Below are 16976 nucleotides of genomic sequence, written 5' to 3'. Positions count from 1 at the left end.
GCCTTGGAAACAAACAGAGATCATTCTGTTGTTTTTGAGATTGCTTCCAAGTACTGAACTTTGGACTCTTTTGTTGAGTATGAGGGCTACTCCATTTCTTCTAAGGGATTCTTGCCCCAGTGTTCACCTGAGTTAAATTCACCCATTCCAGTCCATTTTAGTTCACTGATTCCTAAAATGTCGATGTTCACTCTTGCCACCTCCTGTTTGCCCACTTCCAATTTACCTTGATTCATGGACCTAACATTCCAGTTTCCTATGCAATATTGCTCTTTACAGCATTGGACTTTACTTCCATCACCAGTCACATCCACAACTGGTATTGTTGTTGCTTTGGCTCTTTCCCTTCATTCTTTCTAGAATTATTTCTCCACTGTTCTCCAGTCACATATTGGGCATCTACTGACCTGGGGAGTTCATCTTTCAGTGTCCTATCTTTTTGTCTTTTCATATTTTTCATGAGGTTCTCAAGGCGAGAATAATGAAGTGGTTTGCCATGCCCTTCTCTGATGGACTGTGTTTTGTCAGAACTCTCCACCATGACTCATCTGTCATGGTAGCCCTCCTATGGTTTCATTGAGTTAGACAAGACTGTGGTTCATGTGATCAAATAGGTTAAGTTTTCTGGACTGTGGTTTTCATTCATTCTGCCCTCTGATGGATATGCCAAAGCCTTTGACTATGTGGATCACAATAAACTGGAAAATTATGAAAGAGATGGGAATACCAGACCACCTGACCTGCCTCTTGAGAAATCTGCATGCAGGTCAGGAAGCAACAGTTAGAACTGGACATGGAATAACAGACTGGTTCCAAATAGGAAAAGGAGTATGTCAAGGTTGTATATTGTCACCCTGCTTATTTAACTTATATGCAGGGTACATCATAAGAAACGCTGGGCTGGAAGAAGCACAAGCTGGAATCAAGATTGCTGGGAGTAATATCAATAACCTCAGATATGCAGATGACACCACCTTATGACAGAAAGCAAAGAAGTAAACAGCCTCTTGATGAAAGTGAAAGAGGAGAGTGAAAAAGTTGGCTTCAAGCTCAACATTCAGAAAACTAAGATCATGGCATCCAGTCCCATCACTTCATGGCAAATAGATGGGGAAACAGTGGAAACAGTGGCAGACTATTTTCTTGGGCTCCAACATCACTGCAGATGGTGACTGAAGCCATGAAATAAAAAGATGCTTACTCCTTGGAAGAAAGGTTATGAACAACCTAGATAGCATATTAAAAAGCAGAAACATCACTTTGCCAACAAAGGTTTGTCTAGTCAAGGCTATGGTTTTTCCAGTAGTCATGTATGGATGTGAGAGTTGGACTATAAGGAAAGCTGAGTGCCGAAGAATTGATGCTTTTGAACTGCGGTTTTGGAGAAGACTCTTGAGAGTCCCTTGCAAGGAGATCCAGCCAGTCCATCGTAAAGGAAATCAGTCCTGAATGTTCATTGGAAGGACTGATGCTGAAGCTGAAACTCCAATACTTTGGCCACCTGATGCAAAGAGCTGACTCATTTGAAAAGACACTGATGCTGGGAAAGTTTGAAGGCAAGAGGAGGAGGGGACGACAGAGTATGAGATGGTTGGATGGCATCATCAACTCAATGGCCATGAGTTGAGTAAACTCCGGGAGTTGGTGATGGACAGGTGCCTGGCATGCTGCAGTTCATGGAGTCACAAAGAGTCAGACATGACTGAGCAACTGTTCTGAACTGATGGATAAGGATAAGAGGCTTATGGAAGCTTATGAGAGAGACTAAGGGGAAACTGGGTCTTATTCTCATGGTCAGGGCCATAGTCAGTAAATCTTGAATCCAATTTTCTGTTGATGGGCAGGGCTGTGTTCTCTCCCTGTTGTTTGACCTGAGGCCAAACTATGGTGGAGGTAATGAAGATAATGGTGACCTCCTTCAAAAGGTCCCCTGCAGGCACTGCTGCCCTCATGCCTCCCCAGAGACTTCTGGACACTCATGGGCAAATCTGGGTCAGTCTCTTGTGGGGTCACTGCTCCTCTCTCCTGGGTCCTGGTGCACACAAGGTTTTGTTTGTGCCCTCCAAGAGTCTGTTTCCCAGTCCTGTGTAAGTTCTGGTGGCTCTATGGGGGGGTTAACAGCACCCTCCTCCAAGAGGGCTTATACCACACCCTGGTCTGCTGCACCCAGAACCCCTGCCCCTGCGGCAGGTGACTGTTGACCTGTACATCTGCAGGAGACACTGACACACCCAACAGCATGTCTGGCTCAGTCTCTGAGGGGTCTGCTGGTGCACACAGGTTTTGTTTGAGCCCTCTGAGCATCTCTGGTGGGTATGGGATTTGATTCTAAATGTGATTTTGCCCCTCCTACCATCTTGCTCCTTTGCCCTTAGATGTGGGGTATCTTTTTTTGTTGGGATCCAACATTCTCCTGTAGATGGTTGATCAGCAGCAAGTTGTAATTTTGAAGTTCCTGCAGAAGAAGATGTCCTTCTACTCTGCCATCTCCTTGAGAGCATTTAATCATAAAGGCCTTGTTAAATGAATCAGTAAACTTCTGTGTTCTTTCAACCCTGAACAGATATGTCTATTATTTGTAATATATGTAAGTTTTTATACTCAGTAACTACATCATTTTTTTCTATAACAGGACCATTTAAGAGCATTAAATAACTTTTAATTACCCAGTTACAAAGGGTTAGGTAATTAATAAATTTAGGTCATAAAGCTAATTCAAATAAAATTATTAAATCATAATTTAGACAAAAATTACTTCATGATTTACTTTGTCATTGCTTTGGTACTTATTACAGACATAATCTGATCAAAAACAGAAATTAATCACAAAACATTAAAATAGGTACTAATTTTTCTGCTATAAAATAACCTCATGTATTTTGCTTATATAATAATGATTCAATAGTTTTGAGAAGAACTTGATGGATTGCTTGACTTTTCATGGCTTTCAAAAAAGAAATTTTACTTTCTGCTGCAATTCACATTCATTGAGATAAAGTAACCACAAAGATTCCTCTGGCCTCACTTGTTCCCATAGGTTGACCATAAAAAGATATTTTCATTATTATAGACTCTACCATTCAAGAGACAGAATGGTACATTCAATACCTGGCACAAAACTAAAAAAATTTTGTGGATGCCATTAATTCACAGGTCCCAATTTTTTTGTCACATAGGGGTCACCTAGAAAGCTTTAAAAGTTACAGATGCCTGTGATCCTTGCCCAGAGATTGTGATTGACTGGTCTGAGGTTTAACAGTTTGGAATTTTGACAGATGATTCTAATGAAAACAAGTTTGGGAACCACTATCACTAGTTTCTGCCTTCAGGCAAAGCAGCAGAAGTACTGATCTTTCCACCTTAATTCTGAAATAGATTTGTAGAATGCCATATTAACTCTGAAACAAATTTAGGTCTGAATTTTTAGACCTAAGCTTGACTGCATAGGATTGCAGCTAGCACTGAGAATCCTTAGAGCATTTCTTAATTTGAGAATCTTTCATAACCTGTGTGTTAAAACCTGAGATTGGGACCAATACAAGTTTTCAAAGTAAGTTTCCATCGAATGGGAAAGTTGAAAAGGAGTAAGAATAATATATGGATATTTTAATGCCTCCCATCCCTACTCATCAAAACATAGCTGAATTGAGCAGGATGAATTATAACCCTATTAGTTGAAAAGTAGGGATTTAAGTGAGTTTAACATGATATGATTTATTAGCTGAAGAGACTCATCATAGCATGCTCTGTTGAAGTACCAGTTAAATGATTTTTAGCAAAGCAATTTGTGGTCTGAGAGGGGAATACACACATTAGCACTATTATTATTGCTGTTTGCTGACTTCACAAAATGTTCTTTCCAAAGCATAGAAGGCAATTTAAAAATAAGTTATTTCTAAAGCACAGAGACCACAAAGACAATTAAAAAAATCAGTTAAACTAAGCTGATCAGTTTTTTTTTAAAGCTAAAAATCAGCAAACCTTTAGCTAGACTTATCAAAAAAACAAAAACAGACAGGACTCAAAAATCAGAAATGAAAGAGGAAATATTACAACCAATACCAATAAAATACAAAGGATCACAGGAGACTATTATGGGAAAATATGTTTAACATCACTAATCAGGAAAATGCAAATCAAAACCACAATGAGCTATCATTTCACACCTGTCAGAACGGTTATATCAAAAAAGACACCCCAGTCTACATGCCAATAGAAAATTAAAAACAAAAGAACACTGTAAAGCAACTATATTCCAATAAAAATTAATTTAAAAAAGACAAATACCAAGCATTGATCAGGAAGAAAGGGGACTCTTAATGCACTGTCAATGTGAGTGTAAACTGGTGCAACCATTATAGAAAAGAAAATGGATATTCTTCAAAAAATTTAAAAAGAATTATCACATGACCTAGCAATGCCACTTCTGGGGATCTATCTGAAGACAATGAAAACACTAACTTAAAGACATGGGCACTCACACACCCCTGCGCCCATGTTCACTGCAACTTTATTTACAGAGCCAAGATATAGAAGCAACTTAATTATCTATCAATCGATGAATGGCTAACAAAAATGTGATACACAGGAATATTATTCAGCCATAAAAAGGAATGAAATTTTGCCATTTGTAACAACATGGATGAACATTGAGGGCATTATGTTATGTGAAATATGTCAAAGAAAGAAATACCCTGTGATTTCACGTACATGTGGAATCTAAAAAAAATAAAACAAAGTTCAGTAATATAGAGAACAGATGGCTGATTGCCAGAGGCAGGAGTGGAATGAAGGGGATTAAAAAGAATCAACTTTGAGCTACAAAATAAAGTCACAGGAATGTAAGGTATAGGATGGTGACTATACTTAATAATACTGTGTTGTGCATGTGAAAGTTTCCAAGAGTAGATCTCAAAAGTGCCCATCAAAAAAAAAAAAAAAAAATGTGTGATTGTGTGGTGATGGATATTAACTAGACTTACTGTAATAATTCTGCAGTATACACAAATATCAAATCATTGTATTGTACACCTGAAGTTAATGTTACCTGTCAATTAAAAGAAAATGGGAAACGAGCAGGTGGGTAGGAAAGGGAAGACTTGTCAGCTTAACTTGAGGCTTCAGAATTTATAATTCTGGTGGTCATTGATTGAGTCTATTTAAATGTTTGTTTCTTAGGTGATGACAGGCTGCTTCAGGCTGCTTTTTACAACTAGATTAATCTGGATTAACCAAAAGTTGCATGAACTGCTTAAGAGATTTGAATACAGATAAGACTGAATATGAGCTATCACTCAATTTTTCTTAAACCAAACCAAAGCAACTTGTCTATAGACACCAAAGACACCAAATTTAGTTTAAAAAAAAAATTTTAATGAGCTATAAAACCAGACCCCAGTTAATTTCAGCAAAATTTTCAAAGAGAGTTCAAATTCACCTGAGTCCCACTTTAGGTAAGAAGCCAAAGACAGAAACAAAGTTCTGCTTTAACTACACACGGCGTGCCTGATGCCAAATCTTTTATATTGACTCAAAAAAACTCACACTACGGTTTCTAGATCACTACCCGGGATAAATTATCTGTTACATGATGCGCGGAAGGAGACGAGGTGAAGAACAGAGTTGATGTTTTTGGTCGCAGTCACAGTCAGTCATAAGCAAAGGCAGAAGTTTGGCTCTAATCCATTCAAAATGTCTCATGCCACTACTGGTTATCACAAACAACTAGTTTCCAAAGCTAGTTTATTGAAATTACATAAATAAATTCATAGTAACGAAAATAAAGTTCCTCCGCATCCTGCCCCACTTTCCACTTCTTCAAACCAAACCCCAGCCAGTCGGCTACAGAGCTGTCTATTTTCCCTGACAGCAAATGTGGAAGACAGGTCCACCGACTTTGAAACACTTACCAGAGGTCCTGCAGTGGGGCGATGGCATATCTAGGGGACCAGAGGCTGGCTCCAGACTTGAGGTCCGAGCACCAGATGGCAAGGAGAGAGAGAGGACGGGGGAATTAGGAACAAGAACGCTGGCGTGGAGAGGAGGCGGGACAGGCACGAGGACAAGCCGGATTGGCTGGGCCAGATTGCGCCGCCCGCTCACGGGCCTTTTCATTGGTGGAATTTCCCCCCAGGCAACTTAAATATTTCTTGATCGCGCTTCAAGCCACATCAGGTTGTGGCCATTTACACAGTGAAAAGTGAGGACTGAAAGAATTACATAAACCATTCTCTTAACCTCTGCCGAAGACACGGGTGTCCCCCACGGCTTCTGGAAGAGCATCCCCTCTTTTGAGAAAAAGAATCTTCCTCGGTGGGGCTCAGGGCTGAGCACACATTTCTAGGCTGCTCTGGTCACCAGCTCGCTCAGACCTCCTAGTTCCTTCCTCACACACACATACACAAAACCAGAAAAAACAAAACCTGTGGTTTCTGCGCCTAAACGGACATTTAAACACCGTTAAACTTCTGAAAAGCTTGTGGCCTTAAAAATGGCTGAAATTAGTGTCCCAACCACATAGATTCAAACATCTACTGTGGCCATAAGGTGTTTGATGTTTTTGTTTTTAATGGATGAACAGAGACATATTCCATCACCCTGAAAGCTTTGTTCAGCGGCTTCCAGGTGACACAGTCCTCTTGTACAGGCACAGAGAATATGTAGAAAGTTGTTTAAGTACAAAAGAAAGAAAAACAGTAAACCACCTGCTTAAGCTGATCTCTAGTATCTTATAATTCTTTTGGCTCTACTCTCTAAATAATTGAACCTTGATCTCATTTGAGGTGGGGAAAATACACACAGGTGGCCTAACTTCTAATTATTTTATTTCCAATGAAAGGCACAGGTGTCAAAGTCTTAAGGACTGAGGTCCTTTATTTAGTGCTCTAAATCTTGTTTTTATCTTTTAAACAAAACACCAACTGCCCTGTTAATCCAGCATGATGTCTGTGGCTCCTTTCACCTTCCACTGTTACTTCTACTGCTTCCTCTGGCTCTTGTGATTTGCTGTGACTGCTGCTGCTCTGAAAGTCTTTTATGTTCTCGACCATGCTGCTTTTCGGCCTTAGTTGTTTTTCAGATCACTTGGGATGCTCAAAAAACAACTGAGGCCGTGTTTCACCAATGGAGATTCCACTATAATTGATATGGAGTGAAGCCCAGCCACTGGGAAGTTTTAAATCTCCCCAGGTGATTCCATATGTTGCAAAGTTCCAGAATGAGTCTTCCAGGATCTTTCTTCAGAGCTGACTTGCATCAGCTATATTTGACCTCACATTCATGAATGTGATGAAATCACATTTACTGATGAAATGCACAATGCAAGTACATAGTAGGAGGGCATTGTCAACTTAGTAAAACTGTTGAGTGTGTATTAAGAAGTTACTACATTTACTTTTAGCATAGACTGGACTTGGTGCTTGCAGAGTAGACATAGATGTGTGTTGCCACAGAGAACATTATCTGACATGACAACTGTTTATCCAGTTATGCAAACAGATTAAAAGAAATGGAATAAGCATATTCAGAGAGAGCTATACTTATTTCTGATTCTAAATCTAAGTAATATTAGGAAGTGAAAACCACCAATGAATGCATAATGAATATAAAAGCTTATCTCTATCTGAGAATAAGCAGTGACTTAAAAACAAAACTTTAATTTGGAATAATGATGCAAGGCATAGTGAAACTGTACTAATCTAGATTTTACTGATTCAGGCTTTATAATTTTGAAATGGCCGAGCTAATTCTTTCTGCATTCAGAGTGACTTCTCTCTCTCTCTCTCCCTTTTTTTTTAAACAAATCTGTGAATTTTTTAAAGCAGACAGAATTCTAATTAAAAGCATTGTTTTCAAATGGTTTTAATCAAATGACAATTCTGGGCTGAGCTATTCTTTTAGAGTATTTACTGGATTAGCACCATTATAGCAATAGAAACCAAATTGAAAGAAAAAAAATTTTAAAGACAGCCTTAATATCTCAACAGATATAGTATTTCCAAACCTGAAGTTTAGCTTTCTATTTTTGTATGTATAGGCAAGCAATTTATCAATATTCCTCTAGGCAAACATTTTCTTTCTGATACTGGTACATTTTTATATAGATGGCCTTTCATGGATTAATTTTTTATTAACATGCTTCATTTTATTTATTAAACTTATACTGTAGTTTATAAGGGGGGCTTCTCCAGTGGTTCAGCGGTAAAGAATCCACCTGCCAAGATTGCCTGGAGAAGAAATGTCAGTTCAGTTCAGTCGCTCAGTTGTGTCCAACTCTTTGCGACCCCATGGACTGCAGCATGCCAGGCCTTTCTGTCCATCACCAACTCCCAGAGTTTACTCACACTCATGTCCATTGAGTCGGTGATGCTATCCAATCATCTCATCCTCTGTCATCCCCTTCTCCTTCCACCTTCAGTCTTCCCCAGCATCAGGTTCTTTTCAATGGGTCAGTTCTTCTCATCATGTGGGCAAAGTATTGGAGTTTCAGCTTCAACATCAGTTCTTCCAATGAACATTCAGGACTGATTTCCTTTTTGATGGACTGGTTGGATCTCCTTGCAGCCCAAGGGACTCTCAAGAGTCTTCTCCAACACCACAGTTCAAGAGCATCAATTTTTCGGTGCTCAGCTTTCTTTACAGTCCAATTCTCACATCCATACATGACTACTGGAAAAACCATAGCCTTGGCTAGATGGACCTTTGTTGGCAAAGTAATCTCTCTGCATTTTAATATGCTGTCTAGGTTGGTTGTAACTTTCCTTCCAAGGAGTAAGCATCTTTTAATTTCATGGCTGCAGTCACCATCTGCAGTGATTTTTGGAGCCCCAAAAATAAAGTCAGCCACTGTTTCCACTGTCTCCCCATCTATTTGCCATGAAGTGATGGGACCGGATGCCATGATCTTAGTTTTCTGAATGTTGAGCTTGAAGCCAACTTTTTCACTCTCCTCTTTCACTTTATCAAGAGGCTCTTTAGTTCTTCTTTGCTTTCTGCCATAAGGGTGGTGTCATATGCATATCTGAGGTGATTGATATTTCTCTAGTCAGTCTTGATTCCAGCTTGTGCTTCCTCCAGCCCAGCGTTTCTCATGATGTACTCTGCATATAAGTTAAATAAGCAGGGTGCCAATATACAGCTTTGACCTACTCCTTTTCCTATTTGGAACCTGTCTGTTGTTCCATGTCCAGTTCTAACTGTTGCTTCCTGACCTGCATGCAGATTTCTCAGGAGGCAGGTCAGGTGGTCTGGTATTCCCATCTCTTTCAGAATTTTCTACAGTTTGCTGTGATCCACACAATCAAAGGCTTTGGCATAGTCAATAAAGCAAAAGATGTTTTTCTGGAACCCTCTTGCTTTTTCAATGATCCAACGGATGTTGGCAATTTGATCTCTGGGTCCTCTGCCTTTCCTAAAATCAGCTTGAACATCTGGAAGTTCACTTTTCATGTATAGCTGAAGTCTGGCTTGGAGAATTTTGAGCATTAATTTGCTAGTGTGTGAGATGAGTGCAATTGTGCGGTAATTTGAACATTCTTTGGCATTGCCTTTCTTTGGGATTGAAATGAAAACTGACCATTTCCAGTCTTGTAGCCACTGCTGAGTTTTCCAAATTACTGGCATATTGCGTGCAGCACTTTCACAGTATCATTTTAGGATTTGAAATAGCTCAACTGGAATTCCATCACCTCCACTAGCTTTGTTCACAGTGATACTTCCTATGACCCAGTGGACTTCACATTCCAGGATGTCTGGCTCTAGGTGAGTGATTACACCATTGTGATTATCTGGGTCATGAAGATCTTTTTTGTACAGTTCTTCTGTGTATTCTTGCCACTTCTTAAAATCTTCTGCTTCTGTTAGATACATACTATTTCTGTCCTTTATTGAGCCCATCATTGCATGAAATGTTCCCTTGGTATCTCTAATTTTCTCAAAGAGATCTCTAGTCAACCCACTCCAGTACTCTTGCCTGGAGAATCCCATGGACAGAGGAGCCTGGTGGGTTATAGTCCATGGGGTTGCAATAGCGTCGGATACACCTGAGGGACTAAACAACAACAGGGTGTATAAGGGCAACTACTCTTGAAAAATCAAGGGTAAGACGCATTTTTAAAAACAATGCCCCATAAGCAAACCTCTCCCAGTTCCTGAAAATGTGTGTGTGGGCTTAGTCATGTCGACTTTTTGAAACCCCATGGACTGTAGGCCCTTCCGTCCATGGGGATTCTCCAGGAAATAATACTGGAGTGGGTTGCCATGTCCTCCCTCCAGGGGTTCTTCCCAACCCAGGGTTTGAACCCAGGTCTCCTGCATATGCACTGGATTCTTTACCATTTGAGCTACCAGAGAAGCCCATGAATACTGGGTTGGGTAGCCTAGCCCTTTTCCATAGGATCTTCCTGACCCAGGAATCGAACCAGGGTCTCCTGCATTACAGGTGGATTCTTTACCAGCTGTGCTATGAGGGAAGCCCCCAAATTAGTGCCACTTTGCTGTATTAAAAAATATGCTTATTTTTCAACTTTGGTGCTTATTTTCTTCTTATTCCTTCTTTCAGCCTATATCTTGTAAAATGTTTTTACAGTAAAAACACATTCATGTATCATTTCTTTGAGGTAGAAGAATTATTTTCTTCTACCTCCCTTTATTCAGAAATGATACATGAATGTGTTTTTACTGTAAAAACATTTTACAAGATATAGGCTGAAAATCTTCTTTATGATTTTCTTTCCCTCTACCAATCCTCCCATTTGCCTAGTTATAATTATTAATATTTCAGATTTACCCTTGTATAAATGGGACAGTTCTATATTAATTGGCTTTAAATTCTTTTTAATCCACTAAATATGTCTTGGAGAGTTTTCAAAATGAAATATATGGATGCTTGCCACATTCTTCTATAAAGATTTTATACTATTCTATAGCACACATGTTCCTGGGGTCTTAATCATTTCCTTCTTGATTGACAATATGCTCCCAATTTTGTATTCTTCCAAGCAAAGAAATGCTGAACTTTCTTATACATTCATTTCTGCATATATATACATTTTCCATAAAGAACCACTTTCTTTTATAGTTGATAGGTACTGCTAATTGCCTTCTCATAGTCTCTGCCATATTATATTCCTACCATCAGTGTTTGTGAAGGGATTCAATTCCTCACATCTTTACTAGCAGTTCAGTTCAGTTCAGTTCAGTAGCTCAGTTGCATCTGACTCTTTGAAACCCCATGGACTGCAGCACGCCAGGCCTCCCTGTCCATCACCAACTCCCGGAGTTTACTCAAACTCATGTCCATTGAGTCAGTGATGCCATCCAACCATCACATCCTCTCTCGTCCCCTTCTCCTCTTGTCTTCGATCTTTCCCAACATCAGGGTCTTTTCAATGAGTCAGTTCTTTGCATCAGGTGGGCAAAGTATGGGAGTTTCAGCTTCAGCATTTGTCCTTCCAAAGAACATTCAGGACTGATTTCCTTTAGGATGGACTGGTTGGATCCCCCTGCTGTCTGAGGGATTCTCAAGAGTCTTTTCCAACACCACTGTTCAAAAGCATCAATTCTTCAGTGCTCAGCTTTCTTTATAGTCCAATTCTCACATCCATACATGACCACTGGAAAAACCATAGCATTGACTAGACAGACCTTTGTTGGCAAATAGTGTCTCTGATTTTTAATATGCTGTCTAAGTTGGTCATAACTTTCCTTACAAGGAGTAAGCATCTTTTAATTTCATGGCTCCAGTAACTATCTGCAGTGATTTTGGAGCCACCAAAAATAAAGTCTGACACTGTTTTCACTGTTTCCCCATCTATTTGCCATGAAGTGATGGGACCAGATGCCATGATCTTAGTTTTCTGAATGTTGAGCTTTAAGCCAACGAGCAGTAGATAATGCCAATCTTTAATTTTTAACAACCAAATAGGTGAAAATTATTCACTTCTTGCTTTAGGTTGTTTTTCACTATTTACTAATGAGATTAACTTTATTTAGTGTATTTATTGTCCATTTGTATTTCTTTTCTAACTTTATTGCAGAATTGAACTCTTGAATCTCTTTTATGGCTTTTGGTTCCCACACCAGCATTCTAATTAAGACCAATCTCCAGGGCAGAATTTTCATATTACTACTAGGAACCAATACACAGTGGTTTACTAAAGTACCATGTTGTCCCATGACATTTCCCTTGATCTCACACCCCTGCTAATGATATGAGTGTTCCTTCACCTGGGCTGCCTGCTCAAAAATACTCAGGTGCTTACATAAAATGTCAACTCCACAGTCTTTGAGTGACTCATGGTATCTGGGAAGGAAAACATGAAATCTACATTTCAAATAAATCACACAGAAAATTCTGAAGAACAGCAAATTCCTAAGGAATTAACTAGACATGTTTTGGACTCTGTTTTTTTTTTTTTATAGTAAAGTGGGGAATAGGTTGGATTAAAGAGGGCAAAATTTCTTAAATTTCCATGGGAAAAAATGACACAGATATTAATTCAATGACATTTGTAAGATCTCTCAAGGTAGAAAAAAAATGCTAGAAACTTAAAAATTTACATTTACTTAAGATTATAATAGCTTGCTTCCTGTGAGAACTGATCAAGTAATTTCTATCCCTATAATTAATAGAAACATTCTAATCACAAAGACAATCTTTTTTTTTTTTTTTAAGTTGTCTCTGTGGCATGCTAATTGCTAGCAGGATTTTCACCTATGGGAAAGAGGTCCTGGGAATGAAGGAGAAGGGGCACTGAGATCTGAATTCAAGCTTGTGATGGAATGACATGCTGTGCCCCAGACAGACAGGAAAGGAGGGCTGGGGGATCTCTGCCAGGCAGAGATGTCACTGAGAAACAAGAACCAGAGGGAGAGGACAGGAGAGAGACAGTGAAGCAGGAGGAACCAAAAATCCATCTCTACAAAAGAAACCTGGGAGTAGGGGGAAGGAACTATGGAAAACACATTAGGAACACATAGAATTATTTTTTAATTAATGGTTAATTTCCAGGTAAATAATTATAATTTTCAGCCCTTCATTCTCACTGATGTATATGTGACTTTGACCAACATTTTGGTACTCATGAAGTTTATTTGCATATCTGTTTCACTTCTTTGCTGAGAGTTTCATACAAACCACTGTTGATTGTTTTTTTCACTCGATTAACTATTAGCAATATTTTGAAACAAGAATGGCCCCTGATTAGTGATTTACTGTCAATGGTATCATAATCTAATCTTCCTCATTTCTTATCCCTTTTACTTTGAAATGGCTTTTCCTCTGACCACAGATATAAGATGATAAATGCCTTAATATATTAGAAAAATACATGCTGATTGTATTGAATAAAGTGCCAAATCACCAAATTTTTTTTAAGGCATTATATGAACTGTAAGGTGGTTTTGACTGCTATAATCAGTATTTTTAAAAATAATTGACATTGATATCTTAATAAACAATACAGTGATTAGTGTATCTACCTCACCTTGAAGTCTTTCTTCCACAGTAGGAAGCAGTATCTCTTCATATGATATAGAATGTTGGAAGCAGGTTATAGAATTTTGCCATAAAAGCTAAAGGAGAAAAAAAAAAAAAGATTATACTATTTCCTGCTTGTTTTAGGAAAATCAAAATGAAACACTCATATTGAAAGAGTCTTCTGAATCAAGCTACACATACGTGTATAAACTCAAGCAAGCTCACTGATTCTCATTTCATGCATTTATCACTTCACAGGTAAAAGGACATCTCCAAAACATGTATTGATTCTGTTGCCGTCTTTTGAATTGCAATGATGTAAGTATGTTTAGTGATAACCTGGAGCTTCTAATTATAGGCTCCAATCTTAATTATTAAGTTTATAAAATAAATACTGCTAAATTGCCTTCAAATGCTTCTAAGTTAAAAGCACTTTAATGGATGCTGCATATTCCTGGATTTAAAGTTTAAACCAGAACTAGCTATTCTAAAAATTGTTAATTCCCACTATAATTTTTACTTTATTAAAATATCACTCTAATTCCTATATTGCTGTGAAAGATAATTCTTTTGAACTAAAATCAAAGAGAGTGTTTATGGATAACCTTTTTCTATATAGTAAAGAAAAGATAATATGAAGTAAAACTGTAATGAATTATTTTTGCTCCACCCTATTTTGCTAAATTATCTGTAGACTTTAAAAAAAAAAAACAAAACTTGGAGTATAATGATTTACTTGGAGTATAATGCTTTGTGTTAGTTTCTGCTGTAAACCAATATGAATCTCATATATATATATATATCTCACATCCCTCTTAAGCTTCCCTCCCAGCCACAACATCTCTTTGCTAAATTAAAGAATAAAAATCAGAACTTAGAGGACCATGCAAGGGTGATGAAGTTCTAGGAGAGTCTTATGCGGTGTAGCAGAAAGAGTATGGGCTTTGAAAGTGTTACAGACCTCGGGTTAAATTTTGACTCTACTTATGATACATTTTCCATTTAGTAGCTATAAAAAAGAGAAGAACCTATCTTGCATGATTATTTTTCAGAGTACATAAGAATGTAGTAATATATATGAAAACATGGTCCTTGCAAATGTCTAATGTTATTAAGACTTTATTACCGCCAGATACTATACTAAGGGTTTTTAATGGATTTAGCTCTTCCAAACTAATTCACGGTATAAATATGATGATTATTATGCTTTTTGAGGTAACTACTCTAAGATCAGACAACTAGTTAGTTGTAGACAGAAGCAGCTCAGTAGAGAATCTAAACTCTGGACTTTAACCAGCCTTTCTCATCTGTTTGTCAAGTGAAAGAGCATTTCAAGACTGTAGACTGGCTGAATCAAGCTTTATCACAGACTAAGTTTGGGCCTTAGGCAAAGTACTTTAATTCTCTCAGTCTAATTTTCCTCCTACTCACAGCAGGAATAATACTACCTAGCACATAGGAATGTTACCAAGTTTAGGCAGCCCGAACACTAACTCTGCATATGAAGTACTTATTTATTATAGTTCTAGAGCAAAATAAGCTGTAATATGTGATTTTCAAAATGTTAATCTGAAAAGAAGTATTAATCCCTTTCCTTGTAGTTCTGTGTGAGGTTTAGTTTTACTTATTTATTTATTTCTGTGGAATCAATTACAAAATGTTGCTAATGCTCCAAGCTGACTGATACAAATTTCCTCTATTTTAAAATATTCACCCTGAATCTCTGTACTTTCCCTCCAACTTTTGTTTTTGGCAAGGTGGGGGGAGGGGGGTGGCAGGAAGGTTAAAAGACTAGTACAGTGAAAATCCTTCCCCTAGGATTAGTAACTGTAAACCTTTTTACCATTTCATTTCTCTCTTTCCTATGTATATATTGCTGAAGCATTTTGAAATAAATTGCAGATATTGTGCTATTTCCACACCCCCAACCTGAATACTCCACAGTTATTTCAGAATGAGGATATGCTCTGTTGTTGTTGTTTAGTCACTCAATCTACCCGACTCTTTGTGACCCCATGGACTGCAGCCATGAGCTCTTCTATCCATGGAATTATCTAGGCAAGAATACTGGAGTGGGTTTCCATTTCTTCTTCCAGGGGTTCCTCCTGACCCAGGGATTGAACCCACATCTCCTGTATTGCAGGAGGTTTCTTTACGACTGAGTCACCTGGGAAGCCTCAAATATGCTTCTACATAACCAAATTAACTTTATCAAACCCAATAAATTTAACCTAGGTAAATAATATTATCTAATATGCAGTATTGGGATACAGTCAGATTGCATCACTCACCCCCAGAATGCCCTTTATCACTTTTATTCCTAAATCTAATTTAAAATATCACACATATCACACATTTGACTTGGCTATCATTATTTCTTTGATGGAGAAGTTGCCCCATCTTTGTTTTTTCATTGATACTTGAAGGAAAAGTTTAAGACAAGACTAGGCCATTTGCCATATCTACCACAGTTTGTATTAACATGATCATTTACTCTGATCCAACATTTTTGGCAAGTTCACCACTATCACATCTGGAGCCCCCAAAGATCAGTTTGTTCCATTATTCACGATGTGAAGTTTATTTGATGAAGGTGGTATCCACTAGATCTTTGCATTGTAAAATCACCCTTTTTCTTTTACGATCAATATACAAGTAGCCTGAAGGGTGATAGTTTGAGACCATGTGAGCATTCTATTTCAGCAACTTCTCAGATAATAGATTTTATGTCCACTGATGATCTTTACCAGAGGCATTAGTAGGAATTCATTTTTAAAAAAATATCTAACTACTGCAATGATGTAAAGTAATTAGCCTCCAACTAATAAAAATAAATGGAAAAAAAATAAAATAAAAAAATATCTATTTTTTTCTAGCTCTATTGAAATAATCTAGAAGCCATGACATTAGTAGTAACAAGCACAACTCGTGTACAGATCTTGATTTCTAAATATAAATTAGCTCTTGGCGGGGGGCGGGGGGGGGACGGACACTGATTGGGGGAGGAAACTCTTTTGAGAAATTTCTGATTTCAGGTCTGGGACAGGCAAAAAACAAAGTAAACCCCCAAAACCCAGGAGATGCTCCAACGCTAGTGGGGACATATAAGAAATACACCATAATCAGACTTAAGGGGCTCTCACTGGCCAAATTTGAGCATCAGAACAAAAAATTTACCACATTATTCAATAATGGCACAATGTGTATAAAAATATTTTATGACTCTAAAAAACATAACTCTAAAAAGATACATAACTCTAAATTCATTTAGAGTTTAGAGGAAATGAATTTAGAATTATAGGGAACTTACTTAGCTACTGTTTTTTTGAAATTTGACCTGATGATTTAAGTGTTCTATAGGTCACAGATTGGAGAGCAGCTTCTGGTTTGTCTTATTTTTACCTTTACTCTGAAGGAAAGAAAATAAGAAGGAAGTTTCATTGTTAATATTTGGTCTTAACACTTCCAAACTGATTTACTGAGCGGGAATGTGTTCTAA

At 38.0% G+C, this 16976-nt stretch overlaps 1 long non-coding RNA gene across 2 annotated transcripts in view; it reads right to left on the bottom strand.

The window, feature by feature from the left end:
* The window catches only part of LOC139036024 (uncharacterized), a 139523-nt gene extending 133487 nt beyond the window's left edge, over positions 1-6036 (bottom strand). For both annotated transcript variants that reach the window (XR_011488708.1, XR_011488707.1), the window contains exon 1: positions 5910-6036. This is a non-coding gene — a long non-coding RNA (uncharacterized lncRNA). The remainder of the gene's footprint in view (positions 1-5909) is intronic.
* Positions 6037-16976: the final 10940 nt, after the last annotated feature.

The sequence above is a fragment of the Odocoileus virginianus genome, chromosome 7 (assembly GCF_023699985.2).
Source record: "Odocoileus virginianus isolate 20LAN1187 ecotype Illinois chromosome 7, Ovbor_1.2, whole genome shotgun sequence".
In the NCBI taxonomy this organism is placed as follows: domain Eukaryota; kingdom Metazoa; phylum Chordata; class Mammalia; order Artiodactyla; family Cervidae; genus Odocoileus; species Odocoileus virginianus.
Note: the sequence above shows the minus strand (reverse complement) of the source record. Positions and strands in the feature narration are given on the sequence as shown.